This window comes from Lemur catta, chromosome 14 (genome assembly GCF_020740605.2).
Source record: "Lemur catta isolate mLemCat1 chromosome 14, mLemCat1.pri, whole genome shotgun sequence".
NCBI lineage: Eukaryota > Metazoa > Chordata > Mammalia > Primates > Lemuridae > Lemur > Lemur catta.
The window spans coordinates 68,967,230-68,983,068 of NC_059141.1; the positions used below are offsets into that span (position 1 = coordinate 68,967,230).

Genomic DNA, 15,839 nt, shown 5'->3' on the forward strand with positions numbered 1-15,839 from the left:
TTTTTCCATTCTTTGGATACTTCACTTAATATAATGGGTTCGAACTCTCTCCAGGAGAACCAAAGGGATGTCGTATCATCGTTATTTCTTATAGCTGAGTAGTACTCCATGGTATACATATACCACAGTTTACTAATCCATTCGTGGATTGATGGGCACTTGGGTTGTTTCCACATCTTTGCGATTGTGATTTGTGCTGCTATAAACATTCGGGTACAGGTGTCTTTGTTATAGAATGACTTTTGTTCTTCTGGGTATATGCCCAATAATGGGATTGCTGGATCAAATGGTAGGTCTACTTGAATCTGTTTAAGGTATCTCCATAATGCTTTCCACAGGGGTTGCAGTAGTTTGCATTCCCACCAGCAGTGTATGAGTGTTCCTGTCTCTCCGCATCCACGCCAACATGTGTTGTTTTGGGATTTTTTGATAAAGGCCATTCTCACCGGAGTTAAGTGGTATCTCATTGTGGTTTTGATTTGCATTTCCATGATGATTAGGGATGTTGAGCATTTTTTCATATGTTTGTTAGCCATTCTTATATCTTCTTTTGAAAAATTTCTATTCATGTCATTTGCCCACTTTTTGATAGGATTGTTTGATTTTTTCTTGCCGATTTTCCTGAGTTCTAAATAGATTCTTGTTATCAGTCTTTTATCTGATGTGTAGTATGTGAAAATTTTTTCCCATTCTATAGGCTGTCTGTTTATTTTTGTGACTGCTTCTTTGGCTGTGCAGAAGCTTTTTAATTTAATCAGGTCCCATTCGTTTATTTTTGTTGTTGCTGTGATTGCCTTAGGGGTTTTCTTCATAAATTCTTTGCCTAGACCAATGTTTGTAAGAGTCTTTCCTACATTTTCTTCTAGAATTCTCATTGTTTCCCATTTAAGGTTTAAATCTGTTATCAACCGTGATTTGATTTTTGTGAGAGGTGAAATCTGTGGGTCCTGTTTCAGTCTTCTACATGTGGCTATCCAGTTTTCCCAGCACCATTTATTGAATAGGGATTCTTTTCCCCAGAGTATGTTTTTGTCTATTTTGTCAAAGATTAGATGGCTATATGAGGATGGTTTTATATTTGGATTTTCTGTTCTGTTCCACTGGTCTGTGTCCCTGCCCTTGCGCCAATACCAGGCAGTTTTAAGAACCACAGCTTTGTAGTATAGTTTGAAGTCTGGAAAATCAATACCTCCCATTTTGTTTTTATTGCTTATAATTGCTTTTGCTATACGGGGTCTTCTCTGATTCCATACAAAGTGTATAATTATTTTTTCTAAATCTGTGAAAAATGATGTTGGTAATTTAATAGGAATTGCATTGAATCTATAGATTACTTTGGGTAGTATAGACATTTTAACAATGTTGATTCTTCTAATCCACGAGCATGGTATGGATTTCCATCTATTTACGTGTTCTGCAATTTCCTTCCTTAGAGTTTCGTAGTTCTCTCTATAGAGGTCCTGTACCTCTTTAGTTAAATATATTCCTAGATATTTTATTTTCTTTGTTGCTATTTTGAAAGGTATTGATTCCTCAAGTTGGTTCTCTGATTGAATGTTATTGGCATGTATGAATGCTTATGATTTGTGTTTTTTAATTTTGTAACCTGAGACTTTACTTAATTCATTAATTTATTCCAGGAGTCTCTTGGTTGAGTCCTTGGGGTTTTCCAGATACAACATCATGTCATCAGCGAAGAGTGAGAGTTTGATCTCTTCTGTTCCTATTTGGACGCTCTTGATTCTGCTCTCTTGCCTGATAGCTCTCGCAAGCACTTCCAATAGTATGTTGAAAAGTAATGGGGACAGTGGGCAGCCTTGTCTGGTTCCAGTTCTGAGCGGGAATGCTTTCAATTTTCCCCATTCAGTATGATGTTGGCTGTGGGTTTGTCATATATGGCTTGTATCATTTTTTTGTAGGTGCCGTTTATACCTATTTTGTTAAGCGTTCCTATCATGAAAAGGTGTTGAATTTTGTCAAATGCTTTTTCTGCTTCTATTGAGAGGATCATATGGTCTTTATTTTTGCTTCTATTTATGTGGTGAATTACATTTATAGATTTTCATATGTTGAACCACCTGTGCATCTCTGGGATGAAGCCTACTTGGTCGTGATGAATTATTTTTTTTAATAAGCACTTGGATACGATTTGCTAGGATTTTATTGAGAATTTTTGGATCTATGTTCATGAGAGAAATTGGTCTGTAGTTTTCTTTTTTTGTTGCGTCCTTTCCTGGTTTTGGTATAAATGTTATATTGGCTTGGTAAAATGTGTTGGGGATAATTCCATCATTCTCGATATTGGAGAATAGTTTATATAGGATGGGCATCAGTTATGTTTGTATGTGTGTTAAAATTCAGGTGTGAACCCATCTGGACCAGGGCTTTTCTTTTTGGGAAGGTATTTTATTGCTGTTTCAATTTCAGTTCTTGATATTGGTCTATTGAAGAATTCTATTTCTTCCTGATTGAGCTTGGGAAGGCTGTGTGTTTCTAAAAATGTGTCCATTTCCTCCTCATTTTCCAATTTGTGTGCATAAAGATTTTTGTAAAATTCATAGATGATGTCATGTATCTCTGTGGCATCGGTCGTGATTTCTCCTTTCATGTTCCTGATGGAAGTTATTAGAGATTTTTCTTTTTTGCTCTTGGTTAGTCTAGCCAGTGGTGTGTCTATTTTATTTATTTATTTATTTATTTTTTTAATTTCAGCTCATGATGGGGATACATAAGTTCAGGTCGTATACATTGTCCATGTCCCGCCCATCCCCTAGAGTCAGAGTCCCAAGCGCGTCCATTCTCATTCTCCAGACAGTGCGCCTGGCACTCATCATGTAGTCATACCTCCATCCCCTTCCCCCCACCCTCCCCGGGTCTGCACCTTCAAACATGACCATTCCCCAGAGGGTGTGCAACGCACTCATCATGTAGGCATACACCCATCCCCTCCTCCCACCCCCCATCCCAGTCTGATATCCAATTGGTATCCTTCCCCGATGTACATTTAGGTGATGATCAGGGAAACCAGTTTTCTGGTGAGTACATGTGATGCTTGGTTTTCCATTCTTTGGATAGTTCACTTAATATAATGGGTTCCAACTCTCTCCAGGAGAACCAAAGAGATGTCGTATCATCGTTATTTCTTATAGCTTAGTAATACTCCATGGTATACATATACCACAGTTTACTAATCCATTCGTGGATTGATGGGCATTTGGGTTGTTTCCATATCTTTGCGATTGTGAATTGTGCTGCTATAAACATTCGGGTACAGGTGTCTTTATTAAAGAATGACTTTTGTTCTTCTGGGTATATGCCCAATAATGGGATTTCTGGATCAAATGGTAGGTCTACTTGAATCTGTTTAAGGTATCTCCATATTGCTTTCCATAGGGTCTGCACTAGTTTTATTGTGTTTATCTTTTTAAAGAATCAACTTTTTGTTTTATTAATTTCCCTTATAGTATTTTTGTTGTCCTTTTCATTTAATTCTGATTTGATCTTAATAATTTCTCGCCTTCTGCTGGGTTTGGGGTCAGTTTGTTCTTCTTTCTCCAGCTCTTTGAGTCTGTTCATTAAGTTGTCTATTTGTAAGTTTTCTGTCTTTTTGAAATAGGCATTTATGGAAATGAATTTTCCTCTCAGGACTGCTTTAGCTGCGTCCCATAGATTTTGATATGTTGTGTCTCCTTTGTCATTTAATTCAAAGAATGTTTTGATTTCTGACTTGACTTCTTCCTTTACAAAATAGTTGTTCACGAGAAGGTTGTTTAGCTTCCATGACTATGAGTAGGAATGAGAGTTCCTGTTAGGGTTCATTATTACTTTTATTCCACTGTGATCTGAGAAGATGCACGGTATGATTTCTATTTGTTTAAATTTTTTTAAGACATGCTTTATGTCCTAGGATATGGTCAATCTTAGAGAATGTCCCGTGAGCTGATGAGAAGAATGTATATTCAGTGGATTTCGGGTAGAATGTCCTGTAGATGTCAGTCAGGCCCATTTGTTCTAGGATTCTCTTTAAGTCTACTATTTCTTTGCTTATTTTCTGCTTGGAGGATCTGTCCTGTGCTGTCAGTGGGGTGTTAAAGTCTCCAGCTAGTAAAGTATTGTTGTCTATGATTTGGTTCATATCAAGTAGGGTGTGCTTTATGAATCTGGGTGCGCCTAGGTTGGGTGCATAAGTATGGTTATGTCTTCTTGTTGAATTGTGCCTTTCACCAGTATGTAGTAACCATCTTTTTCTTTTATTATTTTTGTTGGTTTAAAGACTAAGTTATTGGAAATTAAAACTGCCATACCATCTTTCTTTTGGCTACCGTTTGCTTGAAATATCGATTTCCATCCTTTTATTTTCAGCCTAAATGCATCTTTGCAGGTTAAGTGAGTTTCCTGAAGGCAGCAGATACTTGGTTTGTGTTTTTTTATCCATTGGCCCAGTCTATGTCTCTTGAGTGGGGAATTCAGGCCATTGACATTTAGTGAGAGAACTGATAAGTGGGACAGATTTCTGTTCATCTGTTGGGTAGAACTTCATTGCTATGTTTTCTCTCTTGAGCCATTGTGGTGGCTGGAATGTGATCTTTAGCTCTTGGGTGGTTTTACATTCGTAGGTCTTTGTTGTAATGATCTGTGTGTAACTCTCTTTTGAGTACTTCTTGGAGGGGTGGTCTTTTCTTGGTGAATTCCCTCAGTCCTTGTTTATCTGAGAATGTCTTAATTTCTCCTTCATATAGAAAGGTTAGCTTAGTTGGGTACAAGATTCTAGGCTGGGCATTATTCTGTTTCAGAAGAGTGAGAATGGGGCCCCAACTTCTTCTTGCTTGTAAAGTTTCAGTTGAGAAATCTGGCGTAATTCTAATGGGCCTCCCTTTGTATGTTACTTGTTTCTTTCTCCTTACAGCTCGAAGAAGGGTCTCTTTAGTGGATATTTTGGTCAGTCTGATGACTACGTGACGTGGTGTTTTCCTATTTGCTATGAATCTCCCAGGGGTTCTTTGAGCTTCTTGAACCTGTATATCTAGAGTTTTAGCAAGGCCTGGGAAATTTTCTTCTATTATGTCTTCAAATAGTTTATCCAGCCCTTGTTTATTATCTTCTTCACCCTCAGGGATGCCGATAACTCACACGTTAGGCTTCTTCACATAATCCCACATTTCTTGAAGACTCTGATCTTTTTGTTATTTCTTTGCTCTATCTCTGTGACTGTCTTATTTAATTAGAAAGAGTTATCTTCAATCTCTGAAATTCTTTCTTCTGTGTGATCTACCCTGTTCTTGAGACTTTCCACTGTGTTTTGTAGCTCCCTGAATAAATTCTTCATTTCTAGGAGTTCAGGTTGGTTTTTCTTCAATATTTCAATTTCGTTAGTGAATTTTTCTTCCAAATCCTGGATTTTTTTTTTTGGTTTCTTTGTATTTGTTATCTATTTTTTGTTGTATGTTATTCAGCTTATTTATAATGCAATACTGAAATTCTTCCAGTAACATGTTGGTATTCTGAATCTGGTTTGTGCCAATTGGAGGAGAGCTGGTATTTCTCTTTGGGGGCGAGGTTTCCGTTTGGTTGTTTGTGCTCCCCATATTTTTCCACTGAGCCCTTCCCATCTGGCTCTATGATCGTTAGGTCTTTTCTCACAACTTTAGTCTGGTTAACAGCATGCCTTGTACTCTGTTTTTATGCTGTGAAACAATCTAGGTATGTTGCTTCCTTTGTCTAGAGGGGGAGACTGCTCTGTGTTGTTTAGAGTTTTTTCTATCTCAGTTGGAGGCCTGCTTCTGATGGGTCCACTCCCAGAGGATTGGCTTGACCTAAGACCAGTTTGGCAAGTTAAATCACTGTGTTGTGGACTTTCAGTTAGCAGGCAGGATTCACACTATTTGCAAGCAGAAAGCCTCTCCCTCTCTTTTTCTTTTTTCCCCTGTCTTTTGGTTCTTCCTCTAGATGTGTGGTTTCTGTCTCTTTCCGCGGGAAAGACACTGGCTAGGGTGAGGAGGCGGTGCCCTCACTCGCTCAGTGCCCCATCTGCTGCAGCTCCCACGGGCAAAGGTCTACCCTGTCCCAATGTTCCCAAGGTCCAGGCTCCAGACTCATGCGTCTGGGGAAGCACTCAGTGTTCACACCTGGGAAGGGGACCTGGAGAGGGTCCACGGACCAGGGGATGGAGCCTCCTAGGGAGCCTCCTGGCATCCTGTGCCTCTGCAGCAGCTAGACCTTGGATCGCACAATGGCGGCTGCCCACCCGCATATCACTGGCACTGGGGGGCAATTTTCAGGGTCTGGTAGGAACCAGAGCTGGGGGTCTTGAGAGCTCAGGAGTATACAGTAGCTCCTAGGCTAGAGGGCCACCGAAAAGGAGAAAAGAGAAAGAAGAGAAAAAAAAAAAACAAAGAAAAAGAAAAACAAAACAAACAAACAAAACCACTAATAATAATAATGATAAATAATAATAATTTAAAAAACCAATATGAATAAAAATAAAAAGAAAAAGAGAAAACAAGAAGGAAAAGAAAAAGAAAGAAAAAGAAAAAAAAAAACCTTGTTATTCCATTACAAAGAGTCTTAGCTCTTTCCCGCTGATGTCTCCCATCCACAGAGTTCACAGAGCCACAGCTCTTGGTGTGGGGTCGCGGACTATAAAAGGGAGCTGCTCTGGGACCCGCGCGGCCCCCTATGGATCCGCGGCGGCTACGCTGTAGGACCCAAGATGGTGACCACGTGCCCGCGGGTCGCCGTCGCTGGGGGAGAATGTTCAGAGCTCGGCAGGCGCCAGAGCCCACAGCAGCTCCCCGGCCGGGGGGCCGCCAAAGAACAAAAAAACCCTGCTTTAATATTTCACGCTCGCAGTCCCTTGCCTCAGCGCAGGTCTGCGCCTGTTCCTTTAAGTGTTATGTCGCCGCGGAAACCCGCCAGAGTCTGAGCTCCTTCCCGCTTATGTCACCTGTCCTCGGAGCTCTGGGTCTCCTGTGGTGATTCTGCACCAATTTCAGTCAGATCCCTGATTGAGTGGGTGTGGGGGTCAGTGGGGAGAACAAGCCGCTTTGCTGTGGGGCTGAACCCCCTCACTCGTCGGTGAGGCAGGTACAGCTGTCCCGCACTCCGCTGTCTGTTTTCCATCCCACACTCTCCACATTATCTCGGTCTGATTTCCCACTCGCCTCTGTTTTTTCTTGCTCTCTGTGTCCCATGGTGATTCTCCGTGGGTTCATACCGCTGTTCCTGTGGGGGAGCGATCCTCTAGCGCCGTGGCAGGTCGAGATCCATGCCTTCCTCTCCAGGAGCACGAATCCAGGAGGTCACCTCCACTCTGCCATCTTCCCACCTGACCAAGAATATTGATTTCTAAATCAAACCTCCAATTACCACTCTTACGAAAAAGTTCTGCTGTTTGATTTTTTTTTAATATTTACCATTCTTATACTTGCCCATAGTGCAATCTTTGCCCGCCACATCTTTACTATTGTTATTCTTGGCTACTCTCTGTTTTTCAAAGCAATTGAGTTGCCTACCTTATCTCCATTATCCTGAATTTCTTTTGTTGTCAGATATTCTTTTATATACTCAGTTTTTGACTCAATAAGTGAATTTTGAGTATTTGCTATATGCCAGTCATTTTCTAAGAGCTGAGGAGATAGTAGTAAAAAAAAAAAAGAAAGAAAGAAAGAAAGAAAACCTTAAATGAGTTTATACAAGTAGCCCTAAGCACATAAATTCATATTTATATTTGTGTGTATTAAATATCCTATGGTGTTAAAGACTATCAAAGAAATTAAACAAGGTTAGATTGATAATAGAGTGTGCTACTTTAATAACAACAGGGGAAATCTGAATGAGTTCAACGTTAGGGCAGAAATTTGAATGAAATGACTGTGAGCTGTGAGGATTATGCCTCTTTTCAGCAGGGTTAACAGAGGCTGATAGCCCTGGGTAGAATATGCCCAATGGTTTTGAGGAATAACAAAAAAGTCACAGTGGCTGAAGGGGAATGGTTGACAGGAGGAGGGGAAAAGGGTGATGTAAGGGAGGCAGCTAGAGTCCAAAGGCAAGAGTATCATAAGCCTTATTAAATAAGTTCATATTATTATTGATTTAGTGGTAGATTTTCAGCAAATGAGCAATGTCTGATTTATGTTTGTATAAGATTGTTCTCACCTCTATGGGGAAAATATTGGAAAGGGCATGAGGGCATAGAGACTCACTAAGGGACTGTAGTAGTTTTCCTCATGAGTGATTATGGTGGCTCAGAGTTGGAAGGTGTGGAGGTAATGAGATGAGGTTTGATTCTCTCAATATTTAGAAAGTGGGGCAATCACAAAAGAACCAACATTTGTAACATCGGAGTACCAGAAGGGGAGGAGACAGGTATTTAAAGTATTTGAAAAAATAATGGCTGAAAAGGTCCCACATTCAGCAAAAGACAAAACTATACATTCACGAATCTGAGCTAACATCAAATAAGAGAAATCCAGAGAAATCCATGCTGAAGGCACAAGAAAATGAAATTTCTGAAAAACTAAAGATCTTTAGAGTAGCCAGAGGGAAACTGCACAAGGAAGGACAATGGAATTCTCATCTGAAGCTGTGGGGGCCAAAGGAAGTAGTGCATTTTTTCAGGTACTGAAAGAAAAGTATCAAGTAAACATTCTATATCTTGTGAAAATATATTCATGAAAGGAGAACTAAAGGCATTAGTAGAAAGGAAAACTAAGAGAAAATGTTACTGGCATACCTGCCTTTAATAAATGGCTAGAAGTTCTCTAAATAGAAAGGAAATAACACAAGAGTGCTTGGAATGCAGAAAAGAAAAAACATTGGAAGTTGGTAAAAATAGGGATAAATATGTAGAGTATTTTTCTCATGAGTTTCTGAAATCATATTTGATGGTTAGAGCAAAAGTTATGTGATTCAATTTTCTCTCTATATAGAGGAATACTTAAGAAAATTGTGTTTAAAAAGTTGGGAGGGTTAAGGGATCTAAATGGAGTTAAGCTTTATACATTTATATATTTCACTTGAAGTGGTAAAATGTTGATGCTTATCACAGTGGTAACTGTGATAAGTTACATATGTATATTTTAATACCTAGAACAACTACTAAGAAAACTATTAAAAGTGCTATACTTAGAAACACTATAAGTAAACCAAGATGGACTCTAAAAAAATATTCAGGTAACCAGTAGGAAAGTAAGAAAAGAGGAACAGATGAATGAGAAACTGAGAAAACAAATAGCAACCTAACAGAGCAATATTTACCTTAAATGTAAATGATGAAAACACACTAATTAAAATACAAATTGGCAGTGTTGGTAAAGCAAAAAACATGATTTCAAAATGTTATCTATAGGAAACTCATAACATAGTTAACAACATAGGTTGATAAAAAACAGAGAAAGATAAACCATACGAGTATTAATCAAAACGAAGTAAGAATGGCCCTATTAATAGCAGATTAAGTAGACTCCAGAGTAAAGAAAATTATTAGACAAAAAGAACATTATATAATTATAAAAGGATCAATCCAGCAAAAATGCAATGTTCCTAAATGTGTCCGCACCAAACGAGAACCTCAAAGTACATAAAACATCAACCAAAAGGATTGAAGCAAAATTTATAGTACAGTGCCCAATAACAATAGAATACACTTTTTTCTCAAGTGCCCATGGAGCATTCCAAAAGATAGACCATATCCTGGGCCATAAACAAATGTCAACAGATTTATTTATTTATTTTTAAAAATTTAGTTTTTAAAAAATTTAATAGATTTAGTGGGTACAAGTGTTTTTTATTATGTGGATGAATTGTATTATGCTGAAATCAGGGCTTTCAGTGTACCTGTCACCAGAGTGGTATAGATTGTACCGGATAGGTAGTGTTTTATCCTTCAGCCTCTGCTCTCCCTCCCCCCTTTTTAGTTTCCAGTGTCTGTTACATCACTTTATAACCGTATCTACTGATTGTTTATTTCCTGCTTATAAGTGAGAACATGTGGTATTTGTTTTTCCATTCCTGAGATACTTCACTTAGGATAATGGTCTCCAGTTCCATCCAAATTGTGGCAGAAGACATTATTTCATTCCTTTTTATGCCTGAGTAGTACTCCATGGTGTGTGTGTGTGTGTGTGTGTGTGTGTGTGTGTGTGTATGTATACACACACACCACATTTTCTTTATCAGTTTATCAGTTGATGGGCACTTAGGTTGATTCCTTATCTTTGCAATTGTGAATTGTGATGCAGTAAACATTCGAGTGCAGATGTCTCTTTGATATAATGACTTCTTTTCCTTTAGGTAGAAATCCTGGTGGGACTGTGGGATCGAATGGTAGGTGCACTTTTAGTTCTTTGAGGAATCTCCATACTGTTTTCCTTAGAGGTTGTACTAGCTTACATTCCCACCAACAGTGTATAAGCATTCTCTTTTCATCTCATCCACACCAATATCTGTCATTTGTTGACTTTCTAATAATGTCCATTTTGACAGGGATAAGGTGATATCTCACTGTGATTTTAATTTGCATTTCCCTGATGATTCATGATGTTTAACGTTTTTTTCATATGTTCATTGGCCATTTGTATATATCTTCTTTTGAAAGCAGTCTGTTCCTGTCTTTTACCCACTTTTGGATGGGGTTATTTGTTTTTTATTTGTGATTTGTTTGAATTCTTTTTAGATTCTGTATATTAGTCTTTTGTTGGATGTATAGTTTGTGAATATTTTCTCAAATTCTGTAGGTTGCCTATTCAGTTGATTTTTTTCCTTTGCTGTGCAGAAACTTTTTAGTTTAATTAAGTCCCATTTATTTATGTTTGTTGTTTCTGTATTTGCTTTTGGAATCTTACTCATAAATTCTTTGCCTAGGCCAATGTCCAGAAGAGTTTTTTCCTACCTTTTCTTCTAGGATTTTTATGGTTTCAGGTCTTATATTTAAGTCTTTAATCCATTTTGTTAATTTTTGTATATGGTGAGAGATAAGGATCTAGTTTTATTCTTCTACATGTGGCTCTCCAATGTTCCGAGCATCATTTGTTGAATCAGGGGTGTCCTTTCCCCAGTGTATGTTTTTGTCTGCTTTGTCGAAAGTCAGTTGGTTGTAGCTATATGGTTTTATTTCAGGGTTCTCTGTTCTGTTTCATTGGTCTATTTGTCGACCTTTATGCCAATATCATGCTATTTTGGTTACCATCCCTTGTGGTATAATTTGAAGTCTGGTAATGTGATGCCTACAGATTTGTTCTTTTTGCTGAGGATTGCTTTGGCTATTTGGGCTCTTTTTTGATTCCATATGAAATTTGGAATCGTTTTTTTCTAGTTCTGTGAAAAATGATGTTGGTATTTCAATGGGAATTGCATTGAATCTGTAAACACTTTGGACAGTATGTACATTTTAATAATATTGATTCTTCCAAACCATGAGCATGGGAAGTTTTTCCATGTGTGTCATCTGTGATTTCTTTCATTAGTATTTTGTAATTCTCCTTGTAGAGATCTTTCACCTCTTTGGTTAAGTATATTCCTAGATATTTTCTTTGCGGCTATTATAAATGGTATTGGGTTCTTGATTTGACTCTCAGCTTGACTATTATTAGTGTACAGAAATGCTACTGATTTGTATACATTAATTTTGTAACCTGAGACTTCACTGAATTTATTTATCAATTCCAGGAGTCTTTTGGAGGAGTCTTTAGGATTTTTAACAGTTTTAAAAGAACTGAAATCATACCGAGTATGTTTTCTGGCCATAATAAAATCAAATTATAATTCAGTAATAGAAAGATGATACGAAAATATCCACTCATTTGAAAATTAAACAACAAACTTCTAAATAGTGAGTGCATGGATCAAAGAAGCACATCAAAAGAAATTTTTAAAATGCATAGAACTGAGTGAAAATAAGGACACAGCTTATCAGTGTATGTGAGAGATAGCTAATTTTCTGATAGGGAAATTTATAGCCCTAAATGCTAACATTAGAAAAGATGAAAGGTGTCAACCTGTAATTTACTTTCTATTTTAAGAAACTAGAAAAGAACAAAATAAAATTTCTGCAAGCAGAAGGAAGAAAATAAAGGTAAGAGGAGAAATCAGTGAAAATGAAAAGTGAACAGTAGAAAAAACTAATGAAACATATGGTTCTTTGAAAAAAATCAGTAAAATTGATAAACCTAGCAATATTGACAAAAATATGAAAAAGACATCACCAATATCAGGAGAGAAACAGGGAATATCACACCAGCATCCATTAAGAGGATAATAAGGCAATATTGTCAGCAATTTTATGCTCATAAATTTCACAACATAGAAGAAATGTACCAGTTCTTCAGGAGCCACACTATCAAAAGTCAGTCAGGGTGATACAGATAATCTGAATGGTCCATAGGTTGTCATAAAGGTTGACATAGATAACTTGAATCAAAGAAATTAAATTTTAAATTAAAAGCTCTAAACAAAGTAATCTTCTAGCTCAAGAGAATTGGAGTTTTCACTAGAGTATTCTACCAAACATTTAAACAAGAATTGATGATTTTACACAAAACGTTCAGACAATAGAGGAGGAAGACACAGACATGACAAAATTCAGTATCTGTCTGTGATAATAACTCTGCAAACTAGAAATAAAGAGGAACTTCCTCAACTTGATAAAAGAACATCTACAAAAAGAATCTACAGCAAATATCATATTTACTGAATGCTTTCCCTGTAGATCTGGGGACAAGTGAAAGATGTTTGCTCTCACCATCCTTATTGAGTATAGTACTGTAACTTCTAACAAACACAGTAAGGCAAGAAAAAAAAATAGAATGTGTACAGACTGAGAGAGGAGAAATAAAACTATCCATATTTCCACACGATGAAGTAATTCCATGTGTAGAAAATGCCAAGGAATCTTATTTTAGAAAACCTCCCAGAACTAGTGAATGATTTCCACAAAGTTTCAGGATATAAAATGAATACACATATAATCAATTCATTTCTCTCCACTTACAAAGAACAGATGGAAACACCACTTATTCCATACAAATTATTACATATAAAGTAAAATACTTTGGTATATAAGTTTAAGAAAATATTAAAATATGGATAGGACCTTTATGCTGAAAATGGCAAAATGCTCATGAAAGAAATAAAAGAATACCTAAGTAGATGAAGACACATGGTCACTTTGTGGATTGAAAGAATCAACATAGTAAATATGTCAGTTCTCTCCAAATTGATCTATAGGCCTAATGGTATTCCTGTCAAAGTCCCAATAAGGTTTTTTAGACCTAAATAACCTTATTCCAAAATTTGTATAAATAGGCAAAGGGACTAGATGTATCTGAAACAATTTTGAAAAAGAGAGTAATGAAGTAGGAGGATTATAGTAGTCCCCCGTTATCTATGGTTTTGCTTTCTGCAGTTTCAGTTACCCGAGGTCACTGCAGTTCAAAAGCATTAAAAAGGATATTCCAGACATAAACAATAAGTTTTAAATTTCACACTGTTCTGAGTAGCATGATGAGATTTTGCACCATCCAGCCCCTTTCCATCTGGGATGTTAATCGACCCAGATTGTGAATCTTCCCTGTCCAGTATATCGAAGCTATATATGCTCCCTGCTTATCAGTCACTTGGTTATCAGTGACTGTCAAGGTATCGCAGTTCTAGTGTTCAGGTAACCCCTATTTTACTTAATGGCCCTAAAGCACAAGAGTAGTGATGCTGACATATTGTTATAATTGTTCTGTTTTGTTATTATTGTTGTTAATCTCTTAGTGTGCCTAATTTATAAATTTAACTTTATCATAGGTATGTATAGAGGAAAAAACATAGTATTGTAGGGCTGGTACTATCCGCGGTTTCCCGTGGTTTCACGCATCTGCTGGGGGTCGTAGAATGGATCCCCCCCAGATAAGAGGGTACTACTGTATATAGATACATTAATCAAGGGAACATGGTATTGGTAGAATATACACATTAATGCAGTGTTCACATGGAACAATGGAAAAGAATAGAAAACCTAGAAATTATAGACTGAATGTGTGTCCTAAAATTATGTTGGAGCCCTCACCTCCAATGTGATAATATTTGGAGATAGAGCTTTTGGGAGGAATGAGAGTTAGATTAGGTAATGTGAGTGCGGCTCTTATGTTGGGATTAGTGGCCTTATAGGAAGAGGAAGAGAGGGAGATTGCTCTGTGTCCATGTCCTTGTGAGAACACAATGGCTGTCTGCAACCCAGAAAGAGGGCCTTCACCAGGACCTGACCATGCTGGTATCTTGATCTCAGACTTCTAGCCTCCAAAAAAGTAAGAAAATAAATTTGTTGTTTAAGGCACTCAGTCTGTGGTAGTTTGTCCTGGCAGCCTGAACTAAGACATATACCAAACTGATTTTTGACAAAAATGCAAAAGAAATTCAGTGCAGGAATTCAACAAATGATGCTGGGGCATTTTGACAGTATCCTTTTTTTATTGTGACAATTATACATAACATGAAATTTGCCATTTTTACGATTTATTTATTTATTTATTTATTATTTTTATTTTTTTGGAGACAGAGTCTCTGTTACCCTGGCTAGTGGTATCATCGTAGGTCACTGCAACCTTAAATTCCTGGACTCAAGTGATCCTCCTGCCTCAGCCTCCCAAGTAGCTGGGACTATAGGCGCATGCCATTACGCCTGGATAATTTTTCTACTATTTGTAGATATGGGATCTCACTGTTGCTTAGGCTGGTCTCAAATTCCTGTGCTCAAGTGATTTTCCCACCTCAGCCTCCCAGAGGGCTAGGATTACAGGTATGAGCCACCATGCCTGGCCCTATTTTAACCATTTTAAAATGGTTGTGCAGTCATCACTATTTCCAAAACATTTTCATCACTCCAGTCAGAAACTCTATAACCTTTAAGCAGTAACTACTCATTCCTTCCTCCCACCTTCCCATAGTAACTGCTAATCTACTTTCTGTGTATATAAATTTGATTGTAAATATTTCATATCAGTAGAATTATAGCAGTATTTGTCCTTTTGTCTGCTTTATCTTATCATAATGTTTTCAAGGTTCATCTGTATTGTAGCAAGTATAGGAACATTTTTCTTTCCTGGTTGAATAATATTCCATTGTTTGTGTGTATTGCATTTTGTTTATTCCTTCATCTGTTGGTGTACACTTGGGTTGTACACCTTTTAGCTATCGTGAATGATGCTGCGTTGAACATTGGCAAATAATTATCTGTTTAAGTCCGTGTTTTCAGTTCTTTTGGTTTTATACCCAGGAGTGGCATTTTAGCTTTTTGAGTAACCCCTGAACTATTTTTGATTTACCTATTTTTTCTTTTGTTGCTCTTGCATTTCATGTCATATCTAAGAATCCATTGTGAAGTCCAAGGTTTTCCTTATGGTTTCTTCTAATCATTTTATTGTTTTAACTGTTAAATTTAGGTTGTTGATCCATATTAATTTTTGATATGGTTTAAAGTAGGGATATAACTTCATTCTTTTCATGTGGAAATCCAGTTGACACAGTATCATTTGTTGAAGAGACTTTTCTTTCCTCCAGTTGATAGTGTTGGCATCATTGTCCAAAGTCAATCGGCCATAGATGGTGTATTTTTTTGACTCTCAATTATATTTCATTTGTCTATGTCTATATGTATGCATGACCACACTGTTTTGATTGCTGTAGCTTTCTAGTAAGTTTTGAAATTGGAAATTGTGAGTTCTCTCTGTTCTTTTTTAAAATTGTTTGGGCTATTTAAGGTCCTTTATAATTCCATGTGATTTTGAGGATCCGCTTTTCATTTCTGTAAAAATTCTGACTGAATTTTGATAGGGATTGTGTTGAACTGTATCATTTTG

The 15,839-nt window shown here is 37.2% G+C and overlaps 1 protein-coding gene across 1 annotated transcript in view; it reads left to right on the forward strand.

The window, feature by feature from the left end:
* Nucleotides 1–15,839, forward strand: part of LOC123649673 (zinc finger protein 33B) — a 56,169-nt gene that overhangs the window by 13,959 nt on the left and 26,371 nt on the right. The window lies entirely within an intron of this gene.